This window comes from Sinocyclocheilus anshuiensis, unplaced genomic scaffold (assembly GCF_001515605.1).
Source record: "Sinocyclocheilus anshuiensis isolate Anshui unplaced genomic scaffold, SAMN03320099.WGS_v1.1 scaffold446, whole genome shotgun sequence".
Lineage (NCBI taxonomy): Eukaryota > Metazoa > Chordata > Actinopteri > Cypriniformes > Cyprinidae > Sinocyclocheilus > Sinocyclocheilus anshuiensis.
Window position 1 is genome coordinate 1,695,446 of NW_015544247.1, and position 19,421 is coordinate 1,714,866.

The 19,421-nt window shown below is 37.0% G+C and overlaps 1 pseudogene; it reads right to left on the reverse strand.

Annotated features, from left to right (window-relative positions):
• LOC107697660 (usherin-like) overlaps positions 1 to 19,421 on the reverse strand; it is a 241,341-nt pseudogene that overhangs the window by 156,937 nt on the left and 64,983 nt on the right.

Consider the following 19,421-nt stretch of genomic DNA (forward strand, 5'->3'; position numbering starts at 1 on the left):
CAATACATATGCCGATATGGTGTCATGAGTATTTAAGACATACTGCTGCTGCACAAAAAATATATATAAAATAACCCATAGCAGATCTATACAGGTGGAGCTGGGGAAGGTGGAGGGTATCAGAGGAACTCTGAAAGCGTGCAGCGAAATGCTCTAGTGAATGCTAACCAGCCGTTTAAATGTAAAGCAGTAAGCTCATTGGCTGCAGATGCAACATGAACCAATCAGCTTTTGCCAAGCAGTTTAACGCTGTGAATATCATCAGTTTGTGAACAACAGACAGAATGATAGATAGATAGAATGAAAGATAGAACTATAGATAGATCTGAGTTTATAGAGGAGAAGTTGGAGATGAAGTTGAAAAACTAGCAGCAGAATACCTCTTGGCACAGAACTCAAGCCACTGAGGAATTCTGCCCGGAGATAGGACATTCCCCAAAAGCAGTAAATTTCATGGGCTGGCACCATCAACATAAGATGGGGTTATTATCCTGCTAAAATATGACATCATTCAGGTTCATACACTTAACAGCCTGACTGAGTGCTCTGCAGTGAAAGCACTGAGACAAAAAGTATCGCATCTCCTCTTTGTGATGAAGATTTAATGATCAAATCAATATGTGTGTGGATGCTGAGGGAAGTCAGCCCTGTGATATGCTTACTGCAGAGAGAAAGAGAGGTAGAAGAAGAAACAGCTTTAGGGAGAAGTCAGGACAGACACAACACTGCATTCCTATCCCTCCTCCCTTTGAAAGTATTCAGTGGGGCTTCTTTACGATGGGAGATCAATTCTGTCACAACAACTAAAAGCCTTTCTGAATAAAATCATCTGCCAGCAGTTTAACAGCTAACTTTAATTATGCCAGACCAAAATGTGTTTACTGAAATAATGTGTTTATTTTAGATGTTTGGAAACTAAAAAAACATTTCAGTCTTGTTCAGTGAGAGGCAGACCTGTCAACGACCTCACGATCTGAACATCTGATGCAACGTATTCAAGTTTCAGTCACGTGCCGTAAGCATCAGCTAGGGAGTCCTATAATGACTGAACCCTAAACGATCAGTCACAGCATTCATCAATTTTAAGAAAACATTGGAGCAATGCTAGAGGATATTTACACCACAAATGATCTACTTGCATAAATTAATTGCTAATTGCACTCATGAATTATCAATTAGGTCTTGTTTCAAGGGAATTGGTTTTAGATAAACATACAAATACTGATATATGCTCAAAGAAATGGCTCAGCCAAAACTGAAATCCTGTTTTCATTTATTAACCCTCATGTCTTTCGTCCTTCACTTTTTTCTTCTATGCAGCACAAAAAGAGACGGATGGATGCGCTGGTCATTTTCTTCCTTGTAAGTGCATATAATTTGGCCTCAAATTTGCCTTAAAAGTACCATTAAAGTCCATACTACCCATAGAAAGTGTACAATCTTATATAAAAAAAGTCATACAATAGTTTTGTTTTAGAAAAAGACCAAAAGTTAAGCCATTATTCACTGAAAATCTTCTTTAGCAGTCTGGAAACCAACCACTCGAGACCACAAGTTGAACTCAAGAATCTGTTGAGCAAATCAGTCAGACCATTTTTTTGGAACCAGAACAGTGATTCATTAGAAATATCCAACTCATTTAAACTATTCTATTAAATAAGTGGTTTTCAACCTTTTTAACTCAAGGGCCAACACATTGTCCAACACATTTTTTTTTAAAACTCCCTCATACAGGCTAAGATATTTTCTTTAGTTTTTCTGATGTAATTTTGAGAAGGCTGCTTGTTTTTCATTTTATTTATTTTTATTACAGATAAATTAAATTAATTACCACAGTTCATTTTGTGATTTTAAAATATCCAAAATTCTTATTCTGTATGGTTTTCATTAAAAATGCATTGAGGGGGAAAAATAATTATTTCCAATTTTCATCATGTTTCTTCTTATCATTATTATCCTTTTATTTTTAGCATTTTTTTTTACTTTTTACTTTTAATATCCAACTGTTTATACAAATAATTTTAAGTCATCCCTGTGGCCCCCTTGGAAATTTGCTGATACCTCTCAGTGGCACCTAGAACCACTGCTTTAAAATGATCAAATACACAACTTCAAAGAATATAAACAATTAAAAAACAGAAATGATTCAGTTGATCATTTTGAAGATAATGAAAATTCTCTCTTTAACTATAAAAACTAATGGTCAATGGAAAACAGTGAGCACGGCGAAAAGAATTTACGCGCTTAACTCTCCAAAGAGTTAATTAAAGATGTGTTCCACAACAGTCCTATGGAAGCTGCTATAGGTTTTGGTGATGTAGTGTGTGTCATTAACATAGTGAGCAGCGTACTCTTGCTTAATAGCCCTTGAGTTTGTTTAAGATGAAATGGGCTCTGTCCATGCTACTAATGCAACTAATCATGCCCATGGGCCTTGGAGAGACCTTCTCTACTCACTGTATGCCTGGAAACCACTCATCACTCGCTTATCTCTGTGAGACTCCGATAAGGAGACATCAGGAAAAAAACAGCATAATTTGTGACAGCCTTTACATGAACTAAATACACTTTCATGAGACAGTGTTTCATAAAATGCTCATTAATTTCATCATTAGAAAGAGTGTGTGGGGAAGCATACCAGTTCCCTGTGTCACGCTCAATTAGCATCCCATGGTACTAATCCCATTAGAATTGTTGAATTCGTTAATGGGGGAACTAATGGGCATGCTATCAGGGGACTTTAATTGGGCATGACACCACTTTTAGTTATAATTATCAAACTACCCCGACAAAATGTGTTTACGAATACAAAACCGGCAATATTCGGCAATGGCGCTTATTGGTGGGGAGAGTTTCTTGGTGGTCTCCTGGACACTAATGTGAAATCATCTTTCATGATTGCTTTCATCATCAGAGCAATAGACTCAACCCCGCATGCTAGTGCTGCAGAGTGCATAATTAGCATGCTAATGCTATTCCCACCCAATGTCTGCGGGTAACGAGTTAATTGGTCTCAAACACTCTTTTAGCTGAAGTTTTTAGCACAGAAGAACTTGATAGTGTTTTAGCATAGAAGAACGGAAGCGTGGACGGCCGTTGTGTATTTGCAGAGCAACATTCTCCTCCTGTTCTCCAGGGGAAACCGCAAACAGCAATAGCCCCTCCTCGACGCGTGTCCAGGAAACTCAGCTGCAGGCCTGGAGAGACAGTCAATGCATGTTCCATATTAATCAACTGTTTGATCAAAATATTGTACAGAAAACATTGTAAAGCTTCATGAAAGCATGTCAAAATGCATGAACACACAAAAAAATTACATTTATAAGAATGTAAGAGCAAATTACAAAATAAAAATGCCCAGAAGTGTGAGAAAATGTAAGCAGCCAGTGTGAATGTGTATGAGTGTGTAATGCCTGTGAGAACAAAACATTGAGCAGTGCCTGAATGGTCCCACAGTGCCTGAGCATGATCTACCCTCTAAAGACTTTATCCTAACCAAGAAAAAAAACAAAAAATCCCCCAGAACTGTTCTTAGTAAAACCTTCCACCATCTGACCTCATCAATCGTAAAAAAACACCTTTGAAGTGATATCCCTCTTCAATATAAGTTCATTCATATGTTGAGGACTGCGAGTATAAACCTACTCAAATACAGACTGCTTAGATTAAAAAGATTCCACTTAATCTATCTTTGAATCTCCAGTGGATTGAAGAGGTTGTAAGTCTGGGTGACCTCATGTAGAGCAGCAAGATGTTTCTTCAGGCTTCAGATCTATACAACTGATACAGGGATTATACCATCTGAATACCAACCCTACATGACTTACTATATATGTTGGATAGAACTGATAAAACTATTATACATTGCATTCTATAGGACATATGAAATGATTAAAGTGACAATAAAGACATAATGTTGCAAAATATTTCTACTTCAAATAAATGCTGTTCTTTGTATGTTCTATTCACCAAGGAATCCTGAAAAAAGTATAAGAGTTTCCACAAAAATATTAGGTAGCAGAGCTGTTTTTGTAATTTTGACTGTTTTTTTTACATTTATAATAATATTCACACAAGTCACAAAAAGTCACATAAAATGTGAATATATATAGTGGCATATGTGTGATGGGTGGATACATATACATAAAATACATTACATAAAATAAAAAAATAAATATATTTAAAAACCCTCATTAAAAACGTATCTGAAATGTGAATGTGTGAATTATATTTAACATGACAAATATATGTTTGACTTTATTGTGAGGATAGAGCACATTAATCCAGCCCTTAAGAAGGTGTTTCGTATAGAACACAGAGAGATCTTGTCTCATGTTGACCAGACAGTCTCAGTCCTGTGGAAGGTGGTGGAGGAGAACCTGGATCAGAAGTTGTAGGTTCAGCAGAGCAGATCTCTCTGGGGTGATCAGCTATTTTTTGACAAGTGCTTCACATCCATCAGAACGTCTGGTCCATTACAGGAGAGGGAACGTGGAGGCTAAAGGGACATCTGTGGGATTTGAGATCCCAGTGGAGCAGCGTGGCGCTGTTCACACTGACAGGAGTGTCCAGAAAAGCTGTGGTCAGAGGTCTCTCAGGCGCAGGTCCAGTCTGAGCAGGCTGATGAGGAATGAGATTCACCTCTGTGGGTCTCAAGACTAGCGCTAAGACATGGGAAAGATGTGAAGCACTTTTACATGGGGTCTGCATCAGCACTTTAGGACACAGTGCTCAGGGTAATGCACCCACCAAATATGGAGAGAGACTAAAATAAATATGTATATACATGTGTGTGTACATATATATATATATATACATAATAAATATTCACAGTACACACACATATTATGTAAACAAAAACTTTTATTTTGAATGCGATTAATCGTGATTAATCGTGATAGCACTAGTATTTTTATAACACTACATGTAGCCTGTTTTCACCGAGTTCTTTTATGCAAGAATTGCATAAAATTATTGCAAGAATTATGAATAAAAATAAGTCAACCTCAGAGGTTTCCTCATGTCTTACAGGCGCAGTTTTCAACAGTATAAAGATGAGACTGTTCCAATCTCAAACACGTTGGTATGGGTGTTAAACGTAACAAGTCAAAAGTGTTTCTCATCGACTTTCCTCAGTCTGATTTTTTCCCTTCATTAGTAAAACCTGCAAATGGCTGTATGCTCTGGGATAGGTCTTGTCTAATTAAACAGGCCCAGTGGCAGGCAAGGTAATCTCTACCCATCCTCGCTGGGGAGGATAGATCACAGGCCTTCTTACTTCTAGGATAGAAAGAAAAAACGGTCCCAGAATGGATATGTTTATATATATATATATATATATATATACACACATATTTCTTTTATATGTATGTATACATACATATACAGTCACATTATTCCAAAATTTTCCCAAATTCTACATGTTTAATGAATTATTTTGTTTGAACAATTTAAAAAAAATATGAAGCAGTGATATTTCTGCCAGTTGTTGGATAATGGGAATTGATGGCAAACATGTTCATCCCAGAATATTTTTCTCTGCCAAAAACATCATATCAGCTATAAGTAAAACAAACAGGGCTATTTGGATTTAATCTGCTTAGTACATAACCTGAATAACTTCAGTCATGTTAGTATTATTGAGGCATTAATCAAGCTGTTGCGTATTAATGAGTTTTCAGGAAATGCTAATTACTGTCATAGATTCTGCAGCACCTCATTAAATATACAAATTACAGAATTAAAGAGCCAGCGCTTTTCATGATTAATCTTTAAATGGGGAAAAACTAATGATGTCTGTACAAAGTTTCCCTCTACTTTCCACTGACTGAGGCCGTTTGACAATCAATCAAATTAATTAAGGAAAATAATTTGTATCATTTAACATTTTGTGCTACAATAGCATGTAGTTTTTGAAAATTGCTTCATTCTCATGTATTACTGCCTCCCATTTTGGGAAACTGTACATTTATTCAATGGCACTCGAGATATGAAAATAGACTGACTTGAAAAGAAATAAATAAAAGTGAAATATATGAATACTACAGACAATGGGCAAACGAGACAAGCCTGAAATACAATATATTACAAATAATAAAAAGGTTTTTCACTGTTACTTTAAAACAGAGGTCCCCAACCACCGGGTCGGGTCCCACTACCGGGCCGTGGAAGAATTGCTCTGATCTGTCATATATATATATATACTCTCCCCCCCCGCGAGAATATTTTCCGGTCCGTGGTGTAAAAAAGACACATTTTACATAAACAGAAAAAAGAACACGACTACTGTTATTTCAATGACGATCAAAACTCAAGTCAATTCACCTCAACTATATTGCATTATTAATCTAATTTTTACGTTGATTTGTTGGGACTTGCATCCTTTAACAAAGTAATTTCAAGCACAAGATTAGATGACCATTGATTTTGCTTAATTTATTGCTTTGGCTACATTTCAATAATATACAAAGTATTTGTCCCTGAGCATGCTATTTGTTCATCGCATGGCACTCAATGCTGATACGAAAATAGACTGACTTGAAAGGAAAGAAATAAAAATGAAATAGATGAACACTACAATGAGCAATTGAGACAAGCCTGAAATACAATATATTACAAATAATAAAAAGGTTTTTCACTGTTACTTTAAAACAGAGGTCCCCAACCACCGGGTCGGGTCCCACTACCGGGCCGTGGAAGAATTGCTCTGATCTGTCACATATTAGGAGTTAAACGGATCGCAGTTGATCCGTAATACCCACGGATGAGACCCTACCGTTCGGCACGCACGTGATTCGCAGATTAATTTGCCAATTTACACGTACAAGCAATTTTAAACAACAAGAAGAAGAAACGAAAGAGAGCTCAATTTGTTACTCACGCGCTGTTCTCGCACACAATCAAAGCGCGCACAAGAGACGTGTTTCAGACAGCGTATACATGCCTGATGCATACACATAAAATTAGCCTGTCAAAAACCCTTCACTGCATTGTCATTCTCTGTGCTTTAAAGATATTTTTGCTTTGGCTACATTTCAATAATATACAAAGTATTTGCCCCTGAGCATGCTGTTTGTTCATCGCTTTTTGCTGTTGTCATTATGCCTGATTTCAGCCATTGAGCTTTTCAGTCCGATTTATCCAGCTCTCGAAGTTCAATAAAACATGCAGCTTGTTTTCAGCAGGGAAATCTTTGTGTGCATCACACAAATCAACAACACAAACATTTAAGCTGTTTAGTACCTGCATTTGAAATAACATTAGAAATAAAATCAAATGAACTAAAGGTGTGAAAAGAGTAAAAAGAAAAGGCGGTTAAAAGGGGTGTTGTCGTTCTGGTTTGTTCTTTGGGTTCCCTCATTAGTTGGTGGCCATTTATAATCCCAGCAGGCCCAAGGACGAGCTCACCACTTTGACTGCAGCCATTGATCAATTAGGGAGTGAGCTGAACTCAACTCAGGGCTTGATTTATAAAGATTTATCCGTTTGTCATTATTTAAGGAAAAAAACTGGAAATTGCAGTGCTAAATGTTAATAGAGTTAGAGGGGGAAATGGCCATTCATTTCCTGAAATTGCAAGATCACAAAGGGTCACCCATTTATATGCATGCTCCTTAAGGAGGCAATTTAATGTCCCTGACTTCTTAGGGAGGATCTACTAATTGCCTCGTTTTAATATAAATAAAGTCAGATTTCTCAGATATCTTAGAGCATGTGTCCAACAAAAAAGGGCTCGCGACATGACATGGTTTCATGTTCGTTTGTGGATTATGCAGCACAGAGAGGCTGGGGAATGGAGAAGAGAAAATGGCATAAACCTCTCTGAAGGCAAGAGGGCCTCAATGTGCTGTAAAGCACATCTCCACCACACATTCTCACCTGTGAATCACTTAAAAATGTATCACATCACACACAAAAAGACCCCTAAACCTTATCCTCACGTCACTCAGAGGAGGTCATCTGATGTTTGCCTTCTCTGTCACATCACACTGACCAATCTGATAACTTAAAGCAATGCCTTGCGAGCTTTTAACGCAATTAAAGCGCAAGTAATCTAAACAAATGGCAAGCTGAAGGATTTTTGCATTAGTAGATGAAACGGAACATGTGGAACTCAATTGCCCAATTATGTTTGTAAACAAAAGTATAATTGCCCTTTGTCTAATCATGGAAGTCATTAATACATCAGTATGGAGAAGAGTGAGGAATGGAGTGAGAGATGAATAAAGAGTGATTAGGGCAGAGCGATGGGGTTGGAGCAGCCCACATGAACATTTGAAAATGCTTTAGGAGTGGAAAGAAAAGTTAGTTTGGAACCAACACAAATCAATAGAAATGTCAAGAGAGTTTACATTTAGTCTTGATGGTAATAATTGTTCGTGAAGTTTTAAACTACTTAACTGCTCATTAGCACCAGCCTGAAACACAATTGTCGGTATGCAAATTAAGGCACTTGTACATTTCCACATTACAATGGACACACATACATGTGTATGTACTCTGTTTGTCCCTGGAAGCCTTATATTGCATTAACAGTGACTACGTTTACATGGACATCAGTAATCTAATTATTTAGGTGCTTACATGAGTTGCTTTTAGAATATTCCTTTTATGTTCCTGTTTTACATGTTATAGTACATAGATCGATTATTGGCACATCTTTACATCCCCACGCAACGCCATCCGACGTCCCCTCCAGAATTTCACATATCAATATACAGTTCCTTACAGTTCGTCTTCGTTATGGTGCCATATACAGTTTTGGCTGTTTCATTTTTTTTTTTAAAGATTTATTTTTGGCGGTTTTGCTTTTTATTTGATAGGACAGTAGTTAGACAGGAAGTGAAGTGTGAGAGAGAGACGGGACTTGAACATGGGAAGCCCGAAGCACACCAGTGCTACATGTCGACGCGTTGCCCACGAGGTGTTTCATTTTTAATTTTACGAAAGCTTCAAGTGCAGTTAATTATTTGTCATGCTATATGTGCAAAGATGATGGCATTGTTGAAGCCATGCTCTTTTGTTTGCCGTCAAATGGTTGACCACTGCCATGTTTGTATCCTGTCGCAAAATGCGCTGAAAAGTCCTACACGGCGGTAATAGTGTGATTAAGGTATATAAATGTCTATACTGCACTTCGATAACGCGACTAAAATAGGAATACACCACATGTCTTAATTCGATTTATGTTTACTTCGAGTATGATTTTAGCCGGATTAAGGTCATCAAAAATCTCTGTTTACATGGTACATTCTTAATCAGAGTAGTCTTAATCATGTTAAAATCGGAATATTGTTGTCCATGTAAACATACTCAGTATAGCAATCAATATTCATTTAATGTTTTTCTGTCAGCTGATCATATTCAATAATAATTTTTAAGTTCAACAAGAATGTATATATTATTTGACAATTTTCATAATTTCCAAATCACATCAACTAAAATTTTGGTCACATTTACCTTTATTTGGTGAAATTTCGACTTCGAAACACAGTCATTTCAACAAGAATCGATGTGGGCAAAAATGTTCCCACGTAGATTTCGCATCATGTTCAAGTTAGTTAATGCAAATTTGCAGTGTTGTGATTCAGCTGTGTGAGCTTTGCATTGCTACTCTATTGACAACCAACATTTTTTGCTTTCTAAATTTTGTAGAAAATTTGCTAATGCAACCTTAAGAAGATTGCTTTTATTCTGTGTTTAGTTTCGTACCAACCAGAATACATGTTTGTTGGTTGTCTACACAGCATCAATATTTGCTCTCTACAATCAGTATGAAATCAGAATTTTTCCTATTTACATGAATATACGTTACTGGTTTTATATTGAATCAGTGCATGTTTTTTTGAATAAATAAATAAATAAAATAATAATGAATAAATACATTAATAAATAAATTAAATAATAATAATTAATTCATTAAATAATAATAATAAGTTTTCGTGTAATCTTTGATCGATCTCTGAAACAACTCTCCTTTTATGTAAATAAAATGGGTACTGATCTGCATTTCATAATCAATTGTGCATTTCGAGGCACACAGAGCATCGATGAGACCCCATACCTGTGAAGTCAGTGTTGACAGTCAAAGTAGAGCTGGGAAATCTGAAGTAGCCACTCCCTGTGAAGCGTCTCCCCCTTATAACCTGACCCTGAGCATCAGACAAAGACACATCTGTCCGTTCGACATGCTACAGAGGTGGAGGCCCGTTGAGCTCGGCCGAGGCATCCCAGGAAACCTTCATCGTAGTCATATTCAGCGGTCTTAATGCAGGGGCCCTCAGACCTGCTGGAGCTATCATAACAGAAAAGAGGAAAGGAATGGAGAGATATGAGAATGAAAAAAAGAGATGTGCATTTATAGTCATCGCTCAGTTTCATGCATGCTGCTGTAATGATCTAATGGGGCTCTCATGCAGGCTGAGAGGAGGTAAATTACCTCGGCCTGACACATCCTCTGTGCATTTAGCCCACTCTGCCTGTCAGGCCGTCCACACCAGCAGCGCTAATAAAAACCCTCCATAGGGAATGGACGTGTTGTCTTCCAAAGCCCATCACGGCACACAAGTCATAAATTACACTCAATCAATAGCACTTGAGTCTATATAATTGAAACTCTGATATCATTTCAAATCCCTCCCGCTGATTTAATAGGATTTGTGTGAAGTCTCGCTGGACATTTATCGTTTTTGCCTTAAAACATAAGGCGGTAAAAATGAAGTGTGACTGACGTGGCTTCACGTGCCCTTAAGTACTACAAAGTAAGTGATTATTCATGAAGAGTCTGCAGGTGGTGGAAACTCATTAAAGGGACAGTTCACCCAAAAATTATAATTCTGTCATAATTTACAGAAGCAGCAATTTGTGAATGAATTGTTCTTTTTAGTAGCATCTTTTTAATGAATTGATCCAGTTCAGAAAATTGATCATAATATTTAAAAAAATCCCAGGATATTCTTCAAAATATTTATATAAAAAATAATCATAAATGTTTGGAATGACATGAGGGTGAGTAAATGATAACATAATTTTCATATTTTTTTTCCAGTAAAACTCTTGATAAAAACATTTTTTTCTTAATGTATTATCAGCAAAATGAAAACAACACAGTAGTGCAGCTTGTTTAAGCAATTCATCTTTTCTTTTTCAAACCAGCACATTTCATGTTTTGACATGGCTCACAGGCTCAGCAAAAAGGTTAATATTGTCTTCATCATATTAATGACCAAGTCAAAGACTGACATGTCTAGAACCAATTACAGCCTGGCCTGAGTGTTTGCTGTATTTATACAGCTTGACATTTTCCGTGGAACTATAATACTTATTTCTGTAACAGGAAAAGTATTGATTTATGCATAATTGTCTAACCCTCTCGGGTGGGGGGGAATATATGCACGCCGTATTTCGAGTCAATGCGATGTGTACAGGCGGGGTACACTTGTTCTGCTTGTCTTTATGGATGTAATATACATAAAACATTACCATCAACTCTTGATTAGCTGTTCACATTTCAACAAGATCAATAACGGCAGTGTGCTTCCTTTTTAAAATGCTACAGGCTTATGTCCTCATCAGAGAGGGCATGTGCGCTCAAAAGAGAATTATGGTACCTTTTACATAGAAAAAAGGAGAAGCTTTTTGGAGGGATTATGGATATTTGTTGAACATTTTTGAGCAGTATAATGTAAAATAATAAACACACACACACACACACACACACACACACACACACACACACACAGTATATTCAAAAAGAAAATGTATTTTAAATTGTAATAATATTTCACAATATTAATGTTTTTACTGTATTACTGATCAAATAAATGCAGACTTTGGAAGAATAAGAGGTTTTTAAAAACAAACAAACAAACAAAAAAACACCTTACAGTTTCCACTCTTTTGAATGGTAGTGTGCATAAGAAAATTGTCTTAAAATGAATCTTGCATCTGACAGGGCTATAAATTGTGGGTTTTATGCATTTGAACAAATCACGGCAGCTTGCCAACCAACAATTAAATGGATTGTGCACAATGATTTTGAATAGTTACTCTCTTGCTATGCATGCAGAAATTTCTTTGATCTGTGTCACATTCTGCCTTGTTGATTAATGTAATTTTCATTGATTTATATGGAACCAAAACCTTGACCTCAACCAGGAACAAAATATCAAATATTGTGTTTGCTGAGATCTTTCCGGTCTGTTCAATGAAACCTGACATTGCAGTGCATATTAGTAAAGATAAATCAAAAACAATTATACATTGCCTTAAAGAATGTGAATTAAAAGGCAAATCTGACTCAAAGTTCAAATTATTGGAAACAAACTGTTTATCTCCACTACTGTGTTCTATAGCTATGAGAACCATTAATCTACAGTTTAATCATTCTGCTATGAAGATATGAATAACTCCGCTCTCCGCTCATTTCAGTGGTGTGCTATTTAAAGCAATTTGATGTCATTCCACTCTGAGAAAGCAGATGCTGACTTCTCGGTTTGAACAGATGGTAATTCTGTCTAATAGTGCATTGATGTAATAGTGATGTGCATTGTGTATACAGACAGTCATAAAACGGAAGTAAGGCTCAAATAAATTGCAATCATCAACATTAAATCCTGGCAGAGAAATGGGTGAAAACAAGGCTTGAGGGAGACATAGTCTTGAGTGGTCCAGACAACAGGTTGTGTTGGGTTAGTCAGCGTGCTGTTTGTTCAGACATACGGGAGGTGTGTAAGGACGTTAAGAGCAGCTTGTGTGGGAGCAGAATATTAATGAATTAGAGACATGGCAAACTCAGTTTAAGTGGTCGTAAAATGAGCTTTCATATGAAAAATAAAGAAAAAAGCAACACAATGGTATTAAAGTTGTAATCCGACAATTAAGGACACAGCAAACCAGTGTAACTTACCTGGCCTCGGTCTTGGCTAAGCCTGAGGTACATCACCGTCTCCTCCATTATGATGTAAAACATAAAAACAAAAATGAGCAATTCAGGCTCCACCTATCAGGGCCGGACTGGGACGCAATTTCAGGCCGGGAAATCTTACTCATCCAGGCCACACAGAAAAAAAGAGGGCAAAATGGTACCTTTTGGGGTACAACAGCTTGTCACTGGAGCAGTAGCCTTAAAAGAACATCTTTGTACCTGTTTTACCCTAATAGGTACATATTAGTACCTTACAGTAATTCTTACACATAAGGTACTAATATTTAGGCTATTAGGGGTAAAAAAGGCAAAAAATACATCCTTTTTAAGGGTACTGCTCCAGTGACAAGCTGTTGTACCCCAAAAGGTACAATTTTGGCCCCTTTTTCTGTATATAGCCTATACACCCCCTACAAATTCTGAAACCACAGATAACCCTATTATTTAAATGGTCATCACATAAAAAGGTCTAAATCCTTGGTCTGGGGCCCTGGAAAATAATGAAAGGTTGTCTCTTGAACTGCACCTTTGCTTCCCTTTTCCTTTTCTTAATTTTCCCCAATATCTCTGTCTCTCCCTTTTTTTCTTGTACCTGTCACTTCTTCACCAGCAGGTCTACTGTTAGGATTAGAACTGTGTCCACCTTGTTGCAAAACGACCACCTCACTGAAATTTGTTATCACAGAATGTTATTTATCTTAAAATGACTTAAATACCAGAGATTTAACAAACCTTTATTTCATACAAATATATCAAAACACATTTTCTAAAGTGCCTAAATGTCAAAATCAATACAATATATTTTTTGAAAAATCCTAATGCTGAACACACTATTGCATTATTAGGCTGTGATATTTTTGCGTTGCTGTATGCTCAAGCTCCATCCCTTCCTATACAATACATCCATTTGAATATCTGTCTGCTAAATTTATTAATGTAACTTTCCAATTGATAATGATGTCCTTTAGCAGGGGTGGCGCCAGAAAATGTTGAACGCAGGTGCTGAAGGGGTGCTAGATCATTGACAGGGGGAGCTGGGCAATTAATAGTAAATATAACCAAAACAGGTTATTATTATTTTTTTATATGAATAATAAAGAAAATCTAAGGAAATCTCGCCCACTCGATTTTGTAATATTCTCTAATTATATAGTCCGTATGAAAAGGTGTATTTCTATTAAAGGCACGTCCATGTGGAGAAGACAAGTCAGCGTCGGCATTCGACAACTTTGACTCCGAGAGCACTAGTTTATTAATAAATAATTAAAATGTCATCTTTTCTTCAGACACATTCATAATCACTTTGCCGGTGCTTTGAGGCAATTGCTTTATGAGGACACTGGCCCTCCAGGACCGAGTTTGGTGACCCCTGATATAGGGTGACCATATGTCCTCTTTTTCCCGGACATGTCCTGTTTTCGGACCTAAAAAATTGCATCTGGCCGGGATTTCTAAATCGCCCAAAATGTCTGGGATTCAGCTTTTGCTTTCTACAGTCGCCATTCATTGTGTGCGTTTTTGTTTAAGAGCCCTGCGAGGGACTGTTTTATTAATCCCACTCCCACCGAATTTCTGACCATTACTGCCCGCTCCCGTGATTTTTGTGTCCAGTTCCGCCCGCTCCCGCAAACATTCTAATATTGCATAGAATTTTTGAACATCAAGGAGCCGCCGTCAATATGCGGCTTTGAATGAGCACTCGCTGTTCACTTTCACTTTTGATTTTGCGATCACACACACTCTGTGTAAAGGGAGCACATCTTACACCGCGTGGATAATTATTAGGCACGTTAATTTTTTTGTTTTTGACATTATTTAATTAATGTTTTGTTTTATTTTTATTTTTTGTGTGTATTGTTATTTTTTTGTTTTGTTGATCCAGATTTTGCAGAGTAACAAAAGTGTACAAAATTGTTTAAAAACAGTTCTTAAGCTCAAACACTTATCAGTATTACAATAAACTGCATACTGTATGCTCAGCAATTATTAATGTGGTATAAACTAAAATTTGACAATTTTGTAAATGCATAAATAGTAGATGTGTGATCCTCCAGCATAATACATGGATTAAAGATTAGGCAAAGTCTTGTAATAGGCAGTTAAAAACCCCTTTGTTACACTACGCATTTGTAGAACACATGAAACTGGCCCATCTTACCCCATATATGTATTTTCATCTTAGCCTTTCCAGGTTTGTCCTTTTCTTCATTGTACAGGAAGGCGATATACTTCTTGACAATAACCAGCCTCATTTCCCCCTTCAGTTTTTTCCCTTTGCCTTTATTTTGCCATTTACACATCGGCTCACGTGACTGCTTAATGAGTTAAACCAACCCCTCAGTCAAGATTCTTCACTCCGCTTCTTACTACTTCATTTGCGGCTCAAGCCGAGAAATTCATTGTGCGGCAGTAAAAACAATTTACTGTTAATTACAAGGAGAAAAATGTGCCGTAGCGCTCTCCCCGATTGTCATGAATCACCGCACACTCCCGGAGATTTATAAGGAATATGTAAGTAGGATGAATTAGCCACGTGTGTTCTGTGTAAAGGAAGATCAGATATTTGTCATTGAGCTCAGGATCTGTTGAGCAGCAAATCCTCCAGCATGATATGTCAGTCATCTCTCCTCTCAACCCGTGATCAGTGAAATCTGACTCATTTTTTTTTCGATGGAATCTGTTCCATGGGTTGAATTGATTTTCCCCGTTTGAAATGTTGCATAAATTACATTTGACTGAAATGCTTGCATTGAAACATTTTGCATCCTACCTATGAAAAAACTGTGCTGGATGTTAGGTTTTGTGAAGGAGGCAGGTATAGAAAAAGCCTTTGAGCTGTTTTTATGATCAATTTGCATAACAGTGACAGCGGAGCAGACTCTTTCAGGTGATAAAACTGTGCTACAGTAGGTGGACAACCAGAGTGTGCTTTTTACCGGCATGGGCACCGCCGCCGCCGCGTCTGCAAAATGCATTTGCAGCTTTTGACCGCTGAGTGGCGCTTTAACCACAAGTTATCCAGTAAACGCTTCAAAACGCATTTTCATAAATAGCCGTCAGCTTTGCCTCGCCGATGTGTTACATTTGATGGCTGCAGTCGGCAGAAAATGAAAGAAAAACACTGTAGTTAAAATATTTCATATTCACAGATGCAAATTTAGTACTTATAAAGTTACGCAGCACTGCTGTAACATATGGTCAGCTCAATATGCTGCAGCCGATGGAGCTGCCGATGTCATCGGCTCTTCCATATGGCGGGAGACTTTTAACGCTTTGCTTCTGTTTATAGGGTTATTACTGAAGGTTTTTTCATCAGCATAGGGTATCGGTAGGTATATTTAAGGACATAAATTAGTATTTGCTTTGATTCTTGTTGATCTTTGAGTCTACTTGTACTTCTGTTTTCATTGATTGTGTGTGTGTGTGTGTTTTAATGATGTCATCAGCGACTAGTCGACTTTCATCACATAAAAGTCGATTTTAAAATATCAGAAGTTGTTCAACCCCTAGTATATAGTTACTATATAAAAGGTGGCAGCAAGAGTGAGAGGGGAAAAAAGAAAGAGACAGACAGAGAGAGAGAACAGAAAAGCCTGATAAAAAATAAAATGGTGTTCTTGATGATACACTTTCAGAAATTGCGCATGGAACGAACCTCCCTCTCTCTGACTGCTTGACTATTCAAAATTCATCAATTTTAAAGAATGAAAATAATAGAGATAACCTGAGAGTGAATCTAAAATAGCTTTAGTTTGTATTCCTTTGAGATAAAAGACTTCCTCTCTCAATTGAGAGCAGGGCAGACCATATGTGCTCCAGTTCACCGATGGGTTTACGTACACAATTAAAGGTGGTCTGGCCCGGCCTTCACTGAGGGAGACCTATTCAACAAACTGACTATGAGCAATGACAGACACTTTCCATTAAAGGCACTTCATTAATATTAACATAAGAATTAACACCTATTCAGGTTTTTCTCCTTTCAACGACAACATATATCAGAGTGCTCACACGTAATTGGATGTTGAGTGCCCACACACACATACTGTGTGTGTACTCCATTATAAACCGTGAATTTTTAAAAGTAGAACAGTTGGGATTGGTTCTTATAGTTTGGATTGGTTCTTATATCAGGGATGATACAGCATTGCTGAAAGAGAATTTTAAACCAGTCGGCAAACTACATAAATGAGAATGAAGCGAATCTGCAGCAAAGATTCAGAAAATTAAAAACATAACATCAAAGGCTGCTAGTAAGGTACACTGATGTAGATTCTAGGAATGGTACTGACCGGCACACAGTAACTGTAAAACTGTACTCCTCATAGGCCTTCAGTCCTCCTGCCGTGTAACTCCGCTCCTGTGCTGATCCACTGTACAGCACCTAAAACATGAAAACATACGAGTACAGTTTAAAATATATAGAAATAGATATAGATAAACACAGCACTAATAAATCGCAAGCACACAATTTCACACTTAAAGATGACCTGAAACTGTTTTCAGACACTTAAACTAAGACAACAATGTCAGAGCCAAGGTCTATTTGTTATCATTTAAACCATGGTGCTCACATGGACAGTGCAAGTTTGAATCAAGTTCACATCATTTGTCTCCTTCTCCCCATTTTCGGTCTTTTCTCAACTGAACATATAACAAAAGTGAAGTAGCTCAAATTGTTATTCATAATAACAAGTCAACTACAATTAAGCTAACCTTTATGAAAATATAGTCAGTTACACTAGAAGACAGTAATAAAACCTGCCCTGTAAAAAAGTTTTCTATTAGGGCTGCACGATTAATCGCATGCGATATTTAACGCGCATCTTATCAGTAAAGCCGGTTCTGTAATCAGCGGTAAATCTCCATCACCTGCGGGCTTTCACATTGAGCAGCATTAACTACACAGAGCCGTTGTTCACTGACAAGCTGCGCTAAACCACGTTCATATTCGCGCGATTTTTTGCTTAACTCATCAGTGAACAACGGCTCTGTGTAGTTAATGCTGCTCAATGTGAAAGCCCGCAGGTGATGGAGATTTACCGCTGATTACAGAACCGGCTTTCTGACAAGATGCGCGTTAAATATCGCATGCGATTAATCGTGCAGCCCTATTTTCTATTAAATTTAAGGTTAAAACACACACACACACACACACACACACACACACACACACACACACAAAAACAGGCAGCTGTTTGCCAGAAATTGACCATAAATCACTGTGACTGCGATACTGTGATATTTTATTCAATAAACATGAACTAAAGGACTACAAATTTGAAACAAACACCTTAACATACATTACTGATAACAAAATTATTTATACTAAATATAATCATATGTGATGCATTAAGCAGAGAGTTCAGGTAATGTCCTTTTTTACACCATTTTCACACCGTTTTACACCATAAATTACATTGTAATTCATAGTTTCACTTCCAAAAAACAATACATTTGACAATATTTTATAGTAGAATTACATATAATGTGATGTTAAATCCATTTACACTTTTACAGAGTCTGACTTTAGCATTTTCATAGCATTTTTCCATAAAAAAATTATTATTATTATTTTATTTTTTTACAGTTTAGCCATCTATTAAAAATAAAAGGACTTTTGGGCATATTTTTGAGTGGTGATGTACATGAATTGGTGAATATATTGTTTAAACCTTTTCACGAAAATTTAAAGGGGTCATATGATGCGATTTCAATTTTTCCTTTCTCTTTGAAGTGTTACAAGCTCTTGGTGCATAAAAAAGATCTGTAAAGTGGCAAAGACTAAAGTCTCAAATCCAAAGAGATATTCTTTATAAAAGTTAGAAACTTGCAGCTTTCTTTATCAATACAGCAACACATATCAATGAAAGAAGGAGAAAAAAATGGAAAAACTGGAGCAATAGGAAGTGTTCTGTGTGATGGATGAAGCAAAGTACAACAAAATATAGCCACAGAAGCTTCAAAGCTGCGTGCCAACACATCAGAATGTTCTGGCAGTGGCCCTTTTCTATCAAAAAAAAAAGTTGAATGTGCTGAAACGTATACCTGTGTTACTATAGGTGGAGCATATGGGTTGGACATTTGTTCTTGGTGAAGGTTGACTCTGTACTCAGTCACTTCGCCCCTGACGTCTTTGTCCTTTGGCGTCTCCCAGCTCACTCTGAGTGAGGACGAGGACACAGGGGACACATGAGGAGAGGGCATGTACTCTGGCACTGTGGAGCAGCACAAATAATTCATCAAAACAATAAAACCGTTTCTTAATCAGCATTTTTGTCTTCCTATCCAGCAAATGAATGTTCTTGAGACGAAAATGTATGTTATTTATTTGTCTGTTTGCATGTTTGCTTTGTTTGTAGAGAATACTGCAATTAAGTTTCTTAATTTTTTTTTTAGCATTTTAAGCATAAACCTAATAAGACGTAACAAACAAACAAATAAATAAATAAATAATAATACTTGTTGGATAGGGTAAAAAAAAAAAAGTATATAT